This window comes from Nelumbo lutea, chromosome 1, assembly GCF_056320005.1.
Source record: "Nelumbo lutea isolate HS-2025 chromosome 1, American lotus-T2T, whole genome shotgun sequence".
In the NCBI taxonomy this organism is placed as follows: domain Eukaryota; kingdom Viridiplantae; phylum Streptophyta; class Magnoliopsida; order Proteales; family Nelumbonaceae; genus Nelumbo; species Nelumbo lutea.
The window spans coordinates 126438084-126456030 of record NC_142684.1 but is presented as its reverse complement, the minus strand read 5'-3'; the positions used below and the strand labels follow the sequence as shown (position 1 = coordinate 126456030).

At 34.7% G+C, this 17947-nt stretch overlaps 1 long non-coding RNA gene across 2 annotated transcripts; it reads left to right on the top strand.

Moving 5' to 3' along the window:
- The first annotated feature begins 12014 nt into the window (after positions 1-12014).
- Positions 12015-17042, top strand: LOC148877405 (uncharacterized). Of its 2 annotated transcripts, none has more exons than XR_016113351.1 (4): positions 12015-12621; positions 14021-14132; positions 14396-14448; positions 16605-17042. It is a non-coding gene; the product is annotated as an uncharacterized LOC148877405 (long non-coding RNA). The 2 variants fall into 2 exon arrangements; XR_016113355.1 differs by having other exon boundaries at positions 12049-12621; positions 16656-17042.
- The last annotated feature ends 905 nt before the right edge of the window (positions 17043-17947 follow it).

Sequence of the window (17947 nt, the reverse complement as noted above, 5' to 3'; positions counted from 1 at the left end):
GGGTCATATGCACTTTATAGCTGGCATGGGGCATTAGATGTTATTATTGGTCCCATGCATAACTTGTAAAATAGCCATCCGATTCAGTTAATCCACTTTTTGTTGGCCCTTAGTTCTGAGTGAACATGCCAACGATCTAATACCTGAGATGGTCATCAGGCATACCTCTAAATGTCGAGGTACATGATCAAACCCGTGTAACTGCATGCTCTCCATTGCATGGTCATCAGTGGACCTCATATGCACCCCCGTAATAAGTAGAGGACTAGTATTCCATTTTTCTATTCATGTATTCAGATAATTTTGTTTTGACACCTTTTTTTTTTTTGTTTAAAGAGATTTTTTGTTATTAAATTTAAGAAATTAAATCAAGTTTTATTTCTAAATAATAACCCATTTTATGAATCCTACATCATTTGAAATGAGTTTTTATTTTTTCATTTTAGTTAAGGTAACTACCACTAATCTTTTCAAGAGCGGAGGTAACTAGAATTTGAGATATGTGCTTTCTTTTTCTTTGAATGGGTATAAACATGTCTAAAGAATGAAGTTTTTTTTTTTGAGAGTGGAAATAACTACTTTTAAGATGCTCTTTCTTCAGAAAATAAGATATCACTTGTCTGAACGAAAAACTCTTTAGTCGTAGGGCTTTGGCTTTCATTTAGTATATACTAGTAGGGCTTTGAACGATAAAATCTACTATCCAATTTGATGAGAAATTGATTAGAATTGAAACAAAAATAACAATCCCAAGTATTGTTTTTGTTATAGACAAAATTGAAGCAAAAGGAGCCTCGTAACATTCCCACTTGGGTGAAGCTGGGTTGAGCCCAATCCGGTATTGTTTTTGATTCAGATGGGTTTTATTAATTTTTATTAATTATTAAAAAATTAAATATCTTATTAATTCTTTTTTAAATTATAAACTTTAAGATTGAATTCACTTTTATTAAGTAATTTATTAATATAATTACTTTTTAATCAAATTTTAAAAAATAAAAAGAAAGAAGTTTGAGATAACTTTGATGAGTCAAATTTGTTGAAATGACAAGCATCTATAATACCAGAAAGTATAATACCGAAAAGCCTCAATAAATCTAAAATCACATTAATTTACATGTATAGCAATTTCCATATTATTGATTGGATGATATCCTTCGACTGTCATGAATTTTTAGGTATGATACCTTTTTAGGTTCATAGTTATAGGGATGTTCACATTTGGATAATAAACCAAAAACCAAATCGAACCAAATCAAACAAGCCAGTTTAGTTCGGTGAATCCGGCTATTGGTTCCGTTCAGTTTTTGTTTTCTTCAAAAATCAATTTTCAGTTTTGGTTCGATTTGTCCGAGAATTTTAACTGAATACCATATTAACTATTTATATTAAGTATATTATTTTTATTAATTTATTAGCTGTTTTACGTTATACTTTTCCCAACACTTTTGGCTTTGGTCTCATTCTAATTTGTAATAAATTAAAAGACTAAAATTAATTACTATTGGTAAACGGTACTATGTGGTAAACTCAAAAGACACTAAATGACAGTACCAAGTTGAGTTGGAGAAGTGGAAACTCAAGAGTTTCCAATAGTATTGGGTTTGGATTGGACATGGAGAGTGGAAACTCACCTAAAGCCTCGAGTTCAATTGAATGAACGAGAGAGTGAGAGACAAATGATAGGAGTGACCGAGTGAGTGGAGACTCTAAGGCCTTGTTCGCTTTTAAGTTACTTATATGGGTAAATGCAATTATCTGGGTAAGTTTTTTTTGGAAAACACTTACCTTGGTAAGTGCATTTACGCATGTTCTTTTATTTCTCATGTAAATAAGATAATGGTCATTTTAGCTATAAAAATTCATTATTAAAAATGACATTTTTGTCTCATTCAAATGTTGACAATTTTCCCCCATGTGAGAAAGTTATTTACCCACCTAGAAGATGGATATCACTTACCCGGATAACTGATACCTAGAAAAATAAACTTTCCTTGATCCCCACATAAATCTGAAAAAATAAAAAACAACATAGGATTCTTGGTCAATGGAAACCAAAATCCCATTGACTAACTTTCCCCTCTCTCAAAATCCGAAAAAAAAAAAAACCCAAAAAAAAGAGACTGAATCACTGGACAGGTTACATCCACATGCATCACAGTGATCACACTATCATAGGACACAACCACACGGGAGAGCGGACAATGGAGACTTCAACTCTTCAGTTCAGAAGAATCAAAATCAAGCCAGACCACAGACCTGTATTGAGACTGACCATTTATCGACTGTCATCTCTCATCTGCTATAACTTATAAGTTAGACCTGCATCTATCAATCCAGTGAGTTGTTCTCCTTCTCTTTAGTTTCTATGCTTTATATATTTAATCTTTTTTTATCATTTTGTTTAATTCACACTTCAAAAAATCACAGTTCACAAAGGCCAAAGGGGGTTAGGTTTAATTAATGTTTTTAATTTTAGTTCGGTTCATCAGTTCATCACAAATTTGCTTTGCGAAACCTTTTACTTCGGATTCATTAGCCTATTAGAGTATTAGGAGTGTTTAAAAACATGTAAAAGTAAAACCTTTTCATTATTTTATTCAAAAAATATTTAAATAAAAAAACCTTTTCGATAGGTTGAATAATAAAACCGGAAATCTGTTATCACTTATCAAGTTATCATTCATAACTTATTTTACCATATTCCCCCGCCTGTTCAACCATGTTTACACCCCCAACTCCAATTTCAATCAATCTGTTTCGTTCCATTTAACAACAAAAGAAATAATTTTACTATTTAAAACTTTTAGAATAAAAAAACATTTTAATTTCTGAACCTATAGATTATTATCCGAAATCAGCATCTAGGCTTCTTGTTTTGCAGACATTTTCTAATGGTTGTATATATTCCCAATTATCTGAAATCCATTATAGAGCTAGCATCTCTGGAATCCATTGTATATACATTCACCAATTTACTGCTGAGTTGATTATCATTCTAATAAGGTTTATACTTTGAGCACATGCAAACTATATGTAATTTTAACGTTTAATATATTTTTTCGATTTGAAATTTTGAATATACATTTGATGAGGGTGGATTTGGCCCTCCAATTACATCGTGATACATGGCATCTTGGAACAGCTAGTTGGTACATAGACACCACCTAAGCAATGACTTGGAGTCCCAAATTGCGGTTTCTCTTCACCCTGACCTGGCAACCTGCCTTCACTGTCAACCTGGCGACTTCAACCACAACTCAAATCGGCTAGAAGCACCTTGTCCAAGGCTGACCTGTAGCCCCTTGTCACTGGCCGAAGTGACCTCGATGTGAGGAGCGACCTCCCTCGAGGGCGTGCCGGCCCGATTGAGGTCTAGATGGCAACCTGCGAGACATGCTCGTCGATAAATTCGGCACGCATATCCCAACACTCCCACGTTTCTTAGAACTTGGCCTACGTACCGAATGTTTCGGAGGGTGGTCAACGTGCATGGTGGTTACCTCCGAGGATTTCGGACCAGTTAGGCACAACCTCCCGAGAATCTCGGATGCAATGCGTAAGGCCCACACCGAACAATGCCTATATAAAGGCACCAACCACAAAGACCCAGGGAGAGGAGAAGAAAGGTACGCGCAATTACTTGCTCATTAGTTTACTTACATTCAAGCTTTTAGCTCACAACTAGAGTACAATACTAACTTAAGCATCGGAGTGCCCACTCCCGGGTAAAGCAACCCGGGCACTCTGACATTGATTCCTTGCAGGTTTCTCTAAAGAACTACCCAGCTCAGCAATCAACCTAGCTCAACACCTGATCTACCCCTCAACTCGGCCTAATCAGCTTGGCATCTAAGAGTCTTCATCCAATAAAAATCCTCCACTTCGGCCTCTGAGTCATCAGCCACCAAAAAATAGCCAAACGACCAGAGAACAGTCAGATTACACACCACTAATCAACATTCGCATCACCAACCAGCGAGGGGCTGCCAAAACCTGCATCATCAACACCCATAGTCTTTGTGTGATTTTGGAAAATTCGAGGTTTGCATGGATGCTTTTATTTCCTCATTCTGTTAGCTTCCTAGATAAATTTTATCGTTATCACGCTTTTGGAGATAGTTTTGTGTTGATTAACATTTTAATTAATTAGTAGTTAAAAAATAAAGGTTATACCAAGGATATTTATCTTCTTTGTAAGATCATAAATTCATAATTCATGAAAGATGAGAACATCTACGCCTATGCCATTGATTTACAACTCATACATGACAACTTATTTTATAGGAATCTAATCTTTAATTGGAGAAATTCGTTTCAATAAATTAAACTTTTCTTTATTAATCTATACATTAATATCAAAAATAAACTAGTTATAATACTATTTTTTATGTTTTTTTGGTCTCAGACGTCACAAGTTGAGGAACACGCAGATAAAAATCCAAATATAACCGAAGTTGGCAATACAAATCCGCCATGTCCAAGTCAACAGGAGGAGGCTAATGAAGCGGCTTTGAAAAATCAATTATATACTTCTCAAAGTTGATTTTATAGATAATGATTAGAGATTACATAAAAGATTTCTGAATTTTGTTTCAATCTCTAGTCATAAGGGTGAGATGGTTGGTAAATAAATTGAGAAGTCCCTCCTTGATTGGGGCATTGAAAGGGTTTTTACAATTACCGTGGACAATACAAGTTCTAATGATCAAGTCATTGGTTATTAAAGAAGAAAATTAACAATTGGGAGGTAATGTATTGAATAAAAATTTTCTTTATATGAGATGTATTGCTTATATTATTAACTTAATTGTCTAAGATGGCTTGAAAGAATTGAATGATTCGGTTGTGAGTGTAAGGCATGTAGTTATATATGTGAGGCAATCTCCATCTAAGATGCAAAAATTCAAAACTTGTGTTGATGAGGAGAAGATACAAAATAAGAAGCTGTTCTGTCTTGACATCTCCACTAAATGGAACTCAACACACATGATGTTAGAGCTTGCCCAAAAGTTTCAGAAGGCACTTGAAAGGTTTGAAGAGAAAAACTCCTATTATAAAAGTGAAATTAGGGAGAAGGAGGGAAAACGGAAACCTAATGATGAAGATTGTGATAATGTAAAAAGATTGACATTTCTTAAAATCTTCTATAATCTAACATTGCGTGTTTCTGGCTCAAGATATGTGACTTGTAATGGTTTTCTTTATGAAATTTCTAACCTTAACAACCTCTTGCAAGAATGTTGTAAGAATGATGATTTTGATTTAGTATGTTAGCTTATAAAATGAAAGATAAATTTGACAAGTATTGGGGAAATTCAGAAAAAATGAATATTATGATATTTCTCTCAGTTGTGTTAAATACATGGTACAAAATGGAGTATGTGGGGTTTGTGATTAAAGAAATGTATGAAGGTCCTATGGATTTAGCAATTTGTAAGAAGGTGAAAGAGGTGCATTACAAAAATGGCAATTCAACTACAAACAAGCAATTATGTGATAAAGCTCAATGTTCAAGTGTAGTGGATGATAGAGAACCATTACAAAAGGTGAGAATACAAGATTGTCACAAGAGGCTCAAGTTTACAAAAGGATAGTGATTCTTTTGATCTTTTAGATTGGTGGAAGATTAATGCTCCTAGATTTCCAACACTTTCACAAATAACATGTGATTTGTTGGTAATTTCCATTTCTATTGTTGCTTTCGATTTGGCATTTAGCATGGAAGGGAGTGTTCTTGATCAATTTAGGAGTTATTTGACTCCTGGGGCTCTCATTTGTGCTCAAGATTGGTTTTGAAATTCTCATTTACCCAATTATGAAGAGAGTGTGGATGAACTTGATGTACTTGAGAAAGGTAAATGATTTATTTCTTTTTTTTATTAATTTAATATTTATAATATTCAAATTTGCATGGGGTCCACCACTGATTGTATCTTTTGTAGATATTGTGAATGTTCAATTGGAGACCAATATTTAGGGGCATGGTTTTTACCATTAACAAATATCAAGTTTTGGTAAGTTTTCTAATTACTAGTTTTATGAATATGCTTTGGCTATCTTGAATTTGTTTGATTTTTTTAATAAAACTCTTATTTTAGAGGATTACAATGTTTTTGGAAGTATTATGGTGTTTGTTTATTTTGAACATTTCGGGTCTTTGTATTACAAATTTCAGATTTGGCTATCAAGCATTGGTTTATCATGTGACATGTGTTAGCTCTCTCTTTTGGTAGACTTGTTGGGTGTTTGTTTTTCTTTATGTTAGTGGATATCACAATGTTTTGGATTTGAGAAAGAGAGAGGGATTAAATGTCCATTTGTTTATGAAGTTGAGCTTCCTGGCAAGACAATGGAAGTGTTCTTCGTTGCACTAGTGGAATTGTGGAAGTGAAACAAGTGATTGATTCTAAAATTTTAAATATAATTTGGCATTGCTTTTGAGTTTTGACATTACATTGATTCAAGTTAAACCGAAGTTTAGAGTTAAGAATACTTGATTTTCATTGTTGCACATAATTAAAATGAATTCTGGAGAATTAATGCAGCTGCATGTACTGTTTTTGACTATGATATCTTCAACAAGAAGTGTTATGTGCTGGTGCATATCTGTTGACTGAAGTGGTATTTGGTAATTCTGAACTCTAATCTCTCCAAAATGTTCAATATATATTTTTTATTGTTTTATCTACTAGTAAAGTTGGTTTAAATGTTATATGTTCATTACAACATCATAAGTTAAATCTCATAGAAGTTAGGGAAGATACCATTGATTCTCTATGCAAAGTTGCCAACTATAGATAGTGCATAAACTGTTTGTACTAATTATTGATTTTCTAGTTTGATTTATCGTTGGTTTTCAATAACTAAATTGAACCTAAAGTGAAATCTAAATCTGAATCAATGTTTTAAAACACAGAGGTGTAAGGCATAGTTTAGAACGTAAGAAGCGTAAGCCTCTCTAACACAAGGAGGCGTAAGCCTCCTTAAGAGAAGGGGGTTAGGAGGAGGAAAAGGAAGGGGATCTCATTTTTTCTTTATTTTTAATAAAAATCTTTTATATTAAGAAGAATAAAGATGAATAACATTAGTTGAAAGGGGGGTCTTGTCGGAGCGGGACAAACCACTTTCTTTCCCCTTATTTTTTCTTCCCTTCCTTTTCTTTCCTTTTGTCTTTTTTTCTTCTCTTTCTTTTTCTTTCTCTTCCCTTTCCTTTTCTTTTTTTCTTTTTCTCTTTTATTTTTATCTTTTATATAAGATGTGCATGAGGCGCATGCCTTAAAAGTGTCAGTGCCTCTGGCATATGCCTCAGAGCGTTTTGGAAGCGCCTCGGCTGTTCAAACCCATTTGTTCGAACTTGGATCTAGCCATCTAGGAATATCCTATTCAAACCCATTTGTTTACCGCTAAGCTAGAGAAGGTTTACTACATCTTTCTTGCCATCAGGAGGAATTATGAAGTGGGATACTATGGACAGAAGGACTGATATTAGTAATTAGCTAAGAATGATTTAGGTGAAAGCTAATGCTACTGGATTATGGCTGAGGTAATTTAATTATTGGTATTTTATCAGTTTTGCAATTGCTAATTTATATTTTAGGGCTCTATTGGATCAACCTGCCCTTGAAGGTTGTGTGCAATTGCATTGGTTTCAGCCTTTCAAGCTTTCAAGCTTTCAAGTTTGAGCCTTTATTTGTAAAGAGTTGGGCTTGGACCACTTGGTTTACAAGGCTTATTTGCTTCTTTGTTTTTGCAATTGCTTTATTCTTTGTGCTATTTCTTTTTATTGCCAAAAAACAAAACCAAAATAATTTGTACACATAGCAATTGTATCAAAATTTTAAATGCTCCCAATGACAAAAACTGAAGTAAACTGAACTAAATTTGATTCGGTTTTGTTCGATTTTGATCTCCAATTTGGTTTGGTTTGGTTAGGGAATATGATCAAACCGAATAGTCATTAGGTCCTCAATTCTAACCGAACCAACCGATTGCACCCCTATTCATAGTCCAGTCGCTTAATAATGATTAATGGTAGTGCTTACAAGGTTTGGATTAGTCAGGCAAATAAATTGGGAATCGAGTTACCAAACGAATTCGATTTGCTACCAACAAGGTGCTGCTAAACACCTTCAAGTATAATCTCAATCCACATATCATGCTTGTATATTTGCATTGGTGGTGTTATAATTATGAGAAGGCAATCATGTTTGAGATGTGTAGCTATTAATACCAAAATGAGCGATGTTCAAATTGGATATAAAATCATATTGTGTTACAAGTCAAATCGGCACCTTACAGTGCCTTACATGCATATCTTAGTGTGCATTGGGAACATCTTTTATGCTTTTTATGGGGAAATGTTCTCAATACACGGTTGAGATGTGAATACGGGGCACACTCTATGGGATGTTGATGCAAATTCTCAATTGAACCAAATAAAAATAAAAATATAGAAGAAAAAGAAAATGGTTCTACATGATCTAAATGTCCTCAAATTTGCCCGAATTATTATTATTATTATTATTATTATCATTATTATTATTATTATTATTATTATTATTAAGAATAGTGGGATATGATTTGTCATTTTGTTTGGCTCTAACTCGACCTGTACAGTTCAAAGAAGGCTCTGAAGAAGAAAAAAAAAAGATGATTCATAATGAAAAGCTAAAGACTCACTAAGAAGCTATTGTAGACATTTAAAATTTCCATGGGCTTAATGGGTCTTACTCCACATACATTCAAATTTGTATGGGGGCCTTAGTATGATTCCATAAGCATAAGAGAAGGGTTCATATAGGCCCTATCTTGAAGCCAAAATTAAATTTAAATACAAATTAAAAACCTTAGTGGCTTATCGAAATAATTCCAACAAAGCCCATCTCATATCCTGTGGATAGAAATCTAGTTACTAATTAAAGAGAGAATTCATAGAAATAATTCTCTCCATAAAACGGGAATTTACCAAACTTTTCCTCCACAAAAGATAATTAGAGCTAATCAAATCTCTGATCAATTAAGACATATCCAGCATTCCATGGAGAAAAACTTAGTCAATAATTAAAAAGAGAATAAATGATAATTAGTCAATTTTCTTTTCTATAAAAGGTAATTAGAACTAATCAAATCTCTAGTCAACACACGTCTTTCACCCCATGTCAATGAGTGGAGGTAAGTAATTGATGAAAAATCATTATCTCTATAGAGGGCCCATTCTTTTTTCGATAAATGGAAAGTTGACCAACTATTCCATGTTCACTTTTCAGTAAAGACCAGTCCCACAATAATGAAATTTCATTGGTATCATTTACCCTATCCATCTCCTACGTGGATAGATAACTTTATCCATTAATCAAACTCAAAAAGAAAAAGCTATAAGAATAAAAATGGTAACAAAAACTTAAACAAAAAAAAAATTACAAGTAAATGCACTTACTTGGATAAGCATCACTTGGGAATACTAACCTGGGTAAATAGTAATGTTTCAACATTTTATTCTTTAGAAAAGATAATAAGAATCAATCAAATCTTCAACCGAAGGTATTGGAAGATTAAATCGTAAAATCTATAAACAAGGGTTTCCATCAAGAGGAAAACTATGTTTGGTCAAAACATAATGAAGTAAGAAGGCTTATACACAAGAAGTGAACACACTACCCTTTCAAGGAAATCCACAAAACTCTTGTTGGAGTTTTTGTAAAATCCTTTTTTTTTTTTGTATGAAGCTTTCACTGTCCACTTAAAATAAGCAGTCTCCATCATTCTCTGAATTATGGGAACACGTAATCCTGTCCTTGACTTCAGTTCATACAAATCCAAATGTTTAAGAAATACATCATGAAGAGAAAATCAACGGTTTTATCCCATCAATTGATGCAATTTTTAACACTAACCAATTTCTTCAATTTTAAGAGAAATACAAATATCATTTATATTTCCCCCTGCGTGGATTGTCTTAATTAGAAAATAATCACCACAATGCTATTTTAGCATGTAAAAGATAAACCAACAACAAAATCATTAGGATTTCATTCAACACCATCCAAACTTAACTTCACTCTTCATATTTCCACTCGATTCCATCCAACCTATCCATAAGGGATCTTTTCTGATCTAAGAACTTTTGTAATGCCTCGACAATTTCTTCCTTAGTCATCTTCGACACCAAAACTTTACTTTTTCTTATTGGTATTACTAAGAAATCCTAACAAATCTCGGATATATGAAGTGCCATACGGGTGAGCATGTGTTGATTCGCTTCAGCTGGTTCCAAAACAGAACTGAACCTACCCTGTTGTCAAGATCGATATCAAGGTCAGTTTTGGCCTTGGTAGTTCCAGGGTTAGTTCTAAGGTCTATCTTTGGAATCTATTCTTGATTTTTCATAATAATAATAATAATTTGGGAAATTTGAGGACATTTATCATTATAATTTAAATTTGTAAATATTACCTTTTACACTACTTATTATTATGTTTTTTTGAAAAGGTAGTGATTTCATTAGAACTAAAAAGATAGAAAAAGAGGTTCCTCGACAACCTCAGAAGAGCATACAAATGAGCTAATCCACTAAAAATAGCACATAAGCATTACAAGACTAACATGTCATCCCATAAGATGTGATCCCAAAGGTCAATAAAGTGATTATACTTGATAGGGGTGCAACTTGGGTGGGCCCAGCCCGAGCTTGAACCAGCCCAACCCGGAATTTTACACAGATTGGGCTTAGATTTTTGGTCCTCGGGTTGGGCTTGGGCCCAAGAAGTCAGGCTTTTTTTACTTTTTGAGCCAGGCTTGGGTCTAGTCCTTAGATAGCCCGAATCCAGTCCGAGCCCGACCCAATTATATACATTTATGCATATATGTGTATATATGTAAATGTTATATACATATTTACATATATATACATACATATTTGTAATATATAACTTTTGTATAGATATTTTGTGTACATATTTACATACATACATAAATATATGTATATATGTTTGCATAAATACATTTGTATATGTATAATTTTAGAGTGGGTTTATTGACCAATTCGAGCCCAACCCGAGTGCATCAAATTACAGGCGGGATGGGTTCGGGTTGAAAAATCAATCTTGACCTCAGGCTTGGGCCTTAAACCCAAGTTTTAGGGCCAAGCCTGGGTTGACCATAAACCCAGCCCAACCCGCCCGACTTGAACCCCTAATACTTGATGGGCACCCATTTTGAAAATGGTTGACTCAATAGTCAAATCCTTAAGTCATGGTCATGTAAGGCATGATCTTTGTAACAATGAGCGCTTGGGTTCAAATATCCACATTCTCAATATATTTTGAAATTTATTTCAAAGCAATGTCCGTTTTAAGGCTAGTTCCACCAATGTTGATTTTCTAGGTTGGTTCAGATAGAATAAACCCTAGACCCTAGAACTAACTTAGCTAGGGTTCAGTTCCAAGAATTTAGACCTAAACCTACCTGATAATATATTAGATAGGGTCGGCTCAAGGTGTTTTCATATCTTAGAACCTGTGCATATTGAAATGCTCATAAATTGTGATGAGGTGGAAAGGGAGTTCTCGAAGAGGTCAACAATAGTGCATTAGAAGTTTCGAACTACCACTCGCCAATGGGTTTCACGGAGGGATCCAAGTCGTAGATGGAGCGAGGCTGGATGTGCTCACAACAAAAAACTGTTCCAAGACTTTCCAACATGATCTGTGCCTGCACATTACAAACATGGTGGGCCCTATTCTCATTCTCATGGTAGGTTACAACCTCATGCTGAGATGTGCGGACACAAATCATGTGAATAGCGCGTTGGTACAATTTTTGTTGTGATCAAATCCCACTTTGGAACGAGCATCATACAGTGTTAATGCATGAGAGTTTTTAAAGTTTCATATTACCTACACTACCAAATCACGTGAAAGCGATTTTTCGAGAGCAGAGTCCAACATGAAAGTGATCGGTTAACGTAGGTAGTGTACGAGACAGATAATTTGGACAATACGAACTCCATAAGCGTCCAAGCTCACATCCTCGGTATCCTTGGTTTAGAAAATTTTCTATACCAAACCAATTGCAATCTGCCACACTAACTTATCCTTCCCAATTTCAAAACTAAAATGATTTTTTTTTAATAGTGTGATAGAAAATCTATGATTGAAGATATGTTACCAGGAAGGCATTTTGATGAAAACCTACTGGTCGATTACCACTTTTGTTTGATTGATTATAATTCTTTCCTGTATGATGTCTTTCCGGCATCATAAAAATCGGGAAAAATAAAACAAAAGTGAACCTTATATCATTATATGGTAGTGGAGAAAGCATATTATTATTATTATTATTATTATTATTATTATTATTATTATCTATTTTGTTTGTACATCATCATTTACTGCATCATAATAATATGGTAGTAGAGAAAGCAGCGTAACATGTGTAAATGCGCGTATCAACTGGAGAAGGTCAACCTTGAGGCTGAAGAGACAGAGTCAGAGGGAAGGAGATGAGTCGTTGCTTTGCTTGCTTCGGGGTGTCTGAAGAGAATAAACGGAGAAAACAGGAACAAGATCACTTGGCCTCTCAAGAAGTTCGAGCCAAAGCAGCCGAAGCCGCAATGCGAAGGTAATTTTTTTTTTTTCTTTTTTCTTGCGAACTAAATCCCGCAGTAGTATGTCAATTAGGTTTCCCTCTTCCTATTGTTTCATTTCCATCTCCCTTTAACATGCAATTATTGTTTCTCGCGGTTCCGAGTTCTGAACTTATTGAAACAGAGATTATTTGAGATCCCTTGTGGCCTTATCCAATTGTGTATGTTGGCGTTTGGGGAGATTTCTCCTGTCTGACTCATCTCTCCGAATCTTCGCCAAAATCACGCTGCCTCCACGAAGGGAAATTAAACAATTGAACTTTAATATTAGATTTTTTTTTTTGGACGAGATCTTAGCTTTACTTTTAAGAGCTCTACTGTATAACCAACTGTCTCCTTAAATCCCTCATATCCAATAAAACTTCTGACTTCATGGAAGTCTTCCTCCTCCACATAAACGTAAAATCTAGTAGTTCGACCCATAATCCCATCTCCCAAGTTCCTTTTCCAAGTTGCAATTATCTCTCATGTCTCCCCCAAGTTGCAACCCAACGTTAGAAAATTTAATAAACATAACGTTTCTGTAAATAATATTTTGCCTACCAAAATATTTTTCTGCAATCCAAACGCAGCCTAATAAAATTTTTGGTGGTAAGTTTAATTTCAGTTTACTAGAATAATGAGTTTCTCTAGTTACTAGAACATAGTAGAAAAAAGTACATTAAATTTGTTCCATTTTTCGAATATGTAGAATTTTTCTCATCTTTCAATGTTATGGCAAGTACGGAATTAGTGTTGGATCAGGGTAAATTTTATAAGAGATCCGTCCGGCCTTCTCCATAGAGTTGAACATGCGATGTAGATAAGAACCTACATTTTGCAGATCTCACCAAAGAGATATATTGGACCAGGGATTGAACCCTATGGTCTAATCATCTTTTCTTTCTATAATCATGTTCCTTTTGATTGCAGATAAAAATAAGAAGAATATACTGCTAGAGAAACTCTGTAGTCAATGATGATTACTTATACAACCTATTCAATACACTTGGTCCACTGTTGTTGGATATAAAACCTAATGAATCTAGGGGTCTTGGTTGCAAATTTTGCTAATAGAGTACTGCACACATTTTACTATTATCCTATCATCAGTGGGAGGTCCAGTTTTGTTCTCAAAGTTGCTTATAAGTAAGCTATGTATATATAATATCGGGATTGATATTATCCTAATTCCCCAATTCCATGGCCATATTGACATAATCATGTGCTTGTCAGCATCATCTTAACCACTATCTCAGAACACCCTTCTAATTTGTGTCTATCTTCTTCACAGCTTTAACAATCTATCCAGAATAATATTAAGAGAGACCTCAAGGAATGTAATAATAATATTGTTCTATTTCTTAAGCACTTATAGTGTGATGCAAACTGCAGGCATGAGCAATTTGAGAAATCTGCTGCAGGAAGAGCTACACGTAAACAGAAATTAGCAGAAGGAAATGCAAAGAAATCTACCACCCCCAACAGAGGGGAACCAGTTCTTAAGGTATACGTACCATTTCCTTCACTTAGTCTAATATGAGCACAAGAATAAGATAGAGATACAGTGCCCTGTACTAATCTTATTCAACAATACAAGGGGTCCAGTCATTGGATCGGGAGATGATGTTATTTACTCTCTTCAATTTCCATTACATCAACCCAATAAATAGGAGTCTTTCTCTTATACTCAATTAGTAAAGAGGCTGTTGCATGATCATGATTAGGATAAATGAGTTTGAACACTTGTGTTCTGTTTTCTGGATGCAGTGGCAGATGGGATGATGCTTAGACTTTTGGCTGTCCAATTGTAACTGTTTATTGTAAGTTTGTTGAAATTCAACTGAAGTTTTAATAACTATTTTATCTATTTAAAATTTCAGTATTATTTGATGTAGACCTATCAACTTGCAATTGATTACTGGTGCAGTAAACGGTCTCCTATGCACAGATTACTTCCTATTCTTATTTTAAACATATGGTTTAACGAACAAAATATACCCTTTACAAGCTCCTTTTAGTGTTTATAACTTTATATAACATAATAATTATATGATATGTACCCAGGTTACAGTGGAGCACCTAGGTGCCCACCTAGGAATCACTTAGGTAACAGCATTTTACAAAGAGAAAACCAATTCCCTAGTTTTGTATACCAATTAGCATGCATATAAGTTGAAAAAATGGCAATCTCTATACTAATAATATTAATTTTCCTCTCAAAACAATGCAAACCATCAATATTTATAAACAACACTGTAATAAAATAAGTATTTAATAGAGTAATTGCATGTACCAACTGTTGGTGGCTCAGTTGGTAGGTTCTCTGACTCATTGGAGTAGAGACCTGGGATCAAATCCTGCTGCCACCAGGGTTGGGGGTTGAGGGAGGGGCATGGGCTACCCCCATTGTGTAGCCCCATGAAGCAAAAAAATAGAGCAATTGCGTGTCTAAATTGTACTAGCAACTAAAGGGCACAATTTTATACTTTTGAAATTTTAGAAAAAGAAACTAAAAAGAGAAATTTAATTTTAGCAAGAGAATAGTTGTAGAAAAAAGAAGAAACATTTTTCATCACTCTTTTTTTCTTTTATGGACAAATGCCTTATAAATTAGAGGTTTTAAATAAGTAGGACTAAAACAGAATATATGATATGAAAATTTAATAATAATAGAACAATGCTGATCAAAAAATAATAATAATAACAACAACAACAACAAACAATAGCGATAGCGATAGCAATAACAATAATAATAGCAATAGCAATAGCAATAACAATAGCAATAACAATAACAATAACAATAGGAGAACAAATGGAGGCACACTTAGGATTGGAGACCAAGAAATAATTCAATGCAACCTTGTCCTGTGGTTGGGTTCAATAGTTAATAACAAGAGAGAGATTGAGGAGAAGAATGTAACTGGAGTTTTATGTGATGGGTCACTACCACTTGGATTAAAAGGAATGAGCAGAAAAACTAAAAAGGATAGGATCAGAAGTGAAGACATTCATAGGAACCTAGGAATAGCTCCAATAGGTGATAAAATGAGAGAAAATAGACTAAGATGGTTTGGTCATATGCACAGAAGATTATTGAGAGCACCTGTATGAAGAAGCAAAAATCTATTCCAAGTTGAAGGGGCGAGAAGGGCTAGGGTAGACCAAAAAGGATATGGGTCGAAGTAGGAAGAAAATGATTCTTAAGTGCTCATAATTTACAATGATATAGCTTTAAACAAGACAGAATGATGAAACAAGATAACGCTTGGATGATGATGATGATGATGAGTAAAACCCTGAAACAAGGCATATGTAATGTCACAACTAGGTATCAATTTTTCATAGGTGAGCAACGAGTTACCTAGACAGGCACCTTTTATCTATTCAGACTATTTCCCCAAACCAAGGATCCTTGTCACCTAGGAGACCTTGACAACTATGTCCCAGATATTCTTGCGAGTGGCAAAGGAAACCATTAGCCTAACACTTCTGAGACCTTACCTAGATAGCCTCCCAACACAATTCCAAGGAAAGGAAGTCTAATGAGCCTTGAAAAATGGGCAAAAGGATTCCGAAGCAGTGAAGTGTGAAGTGAACGAGAACAAAAGAGTCAAGTGATTCATCGTTGCTTCACTTGCATTGTGCATGCAACATCTGTCCAGAATTTGTAGACTGCTATAGTTTTCCCATTCTTATTTTCACGGTAGTACTTTCTCTTGGTGTTTAAAGGCTATGTCATATATATATGCATCACCATATGAATCTTCTTTTGTTAAACCATCTTTCTTGCCTTGATTTTCGGGATGCGTAAAGTATTTAACCGAAAAATTGTCTTTTTTTCTTTTTGGCTCTTTAGTATAAGCTGTTTACAATAAGCTTCTTGGGTATTAGATATAAGGAATTTACTAAAATTTCATTTATTTTCATCTGTTATATCTAAAAATTTCACTTTGTTTTTCGCATTCACTCATTGCAGAATTTATTAAATCATTCAAATATAGCGTGAGCTGTTTTATTTTGTTTGAAGGAGCACCCATTTGAAGATGTCTAAAGCAAATGTTCCTCGCGGCAAATAAATTGTAACCCACTGTAAATCTCTCTTTTCTATTTTGTGTCCTCCCACTGTAAGTATTTCTAGGCACTTTAAGCCCATGTCAGATGGCAAGGGCTTGTTATGTAATCTCTTTGCCTTCTGAGGACTGGAATATAAAGTTGAAGTTGTAGATTTTTATTTTCTGGTGCTTTACTGACGCCAGGTTCCCAAATGGTGACGGGATCTGCTCCTCAACAGTCACACGTGCGTGTGAGGAGCGTATCCGGTCACCCCAAATGTGTTTCTGTTCATCCAATGATCTGACTCATTTTAGACTATAGTTGCTTTAAATCTCGGAGTTTGGTATGTTCATCTACTAAATATGCTGCAGATCCATAAATACCATGAAATGGTGATGATGATGATGATGTGCAATTCATGACATTTTTTCGACAATTGACATTAAATTGGAAAAGGATGATCATTCTTGGAGATCCTGCATGCAAGGTTCAAAATATCAATACGGGTGCATCAGCCGTATCGAAGTTGATTTCTCTTTTTTTTTTTAGTTTTTTTACCTAGCTCAGATGGTTCGATTTAAGGCATGTCTACCCCTGAATTGGGTTAAACCCTGAACCCCTGTAGGGATATAGCGGGAAGCCTCCGATTCGATATGTATCAACCAATACAGTGCGATACGTATCAAAATTTCAAACCTTGCCAGAATGTATCTTCCACTGTTGTTTAACTATTTAACTTTTTCTCCATCAAATCAAGCATAGCCGAAAGGAATAGTCACAAAATAATTGTATGGCAGTATATATAGCAGGCTGTCGCGAAATAATTGTCGTTTTGACATTAATAACAAGGCATTCTAATGGCTTCCGGGCTTGTAACAACCGCTCGGCTAGCCACAATACAAAAGGTCTTCTAACATACTTGATTCCTTGGAGGATTCTGACAAGAACAGTGGCTTCAACCACCACATATATCACCATGTGTAGACATCAAACAATTTACGCAATTGAACCTGCACATCCTGTCTCCATTAACAATAAAATGGTCTTGCACTGCTTTTCATTTCGCCGACTTGAAATAAGGCATGAGCGAGTGTTTTACTATAGTGACTGGCTTTTCTCATAGTTATGGTGAGCGTTTCACACCATTTTAGTGAGGAATGAAAGTAGACAGTAGCACTTCTGCTTGCATAATTCATAATTGTTTCAAACGCATGCCAAAGAGAAATGAGAACGGAATAATAACAGAGTTGGGCAAAGATTTTGATA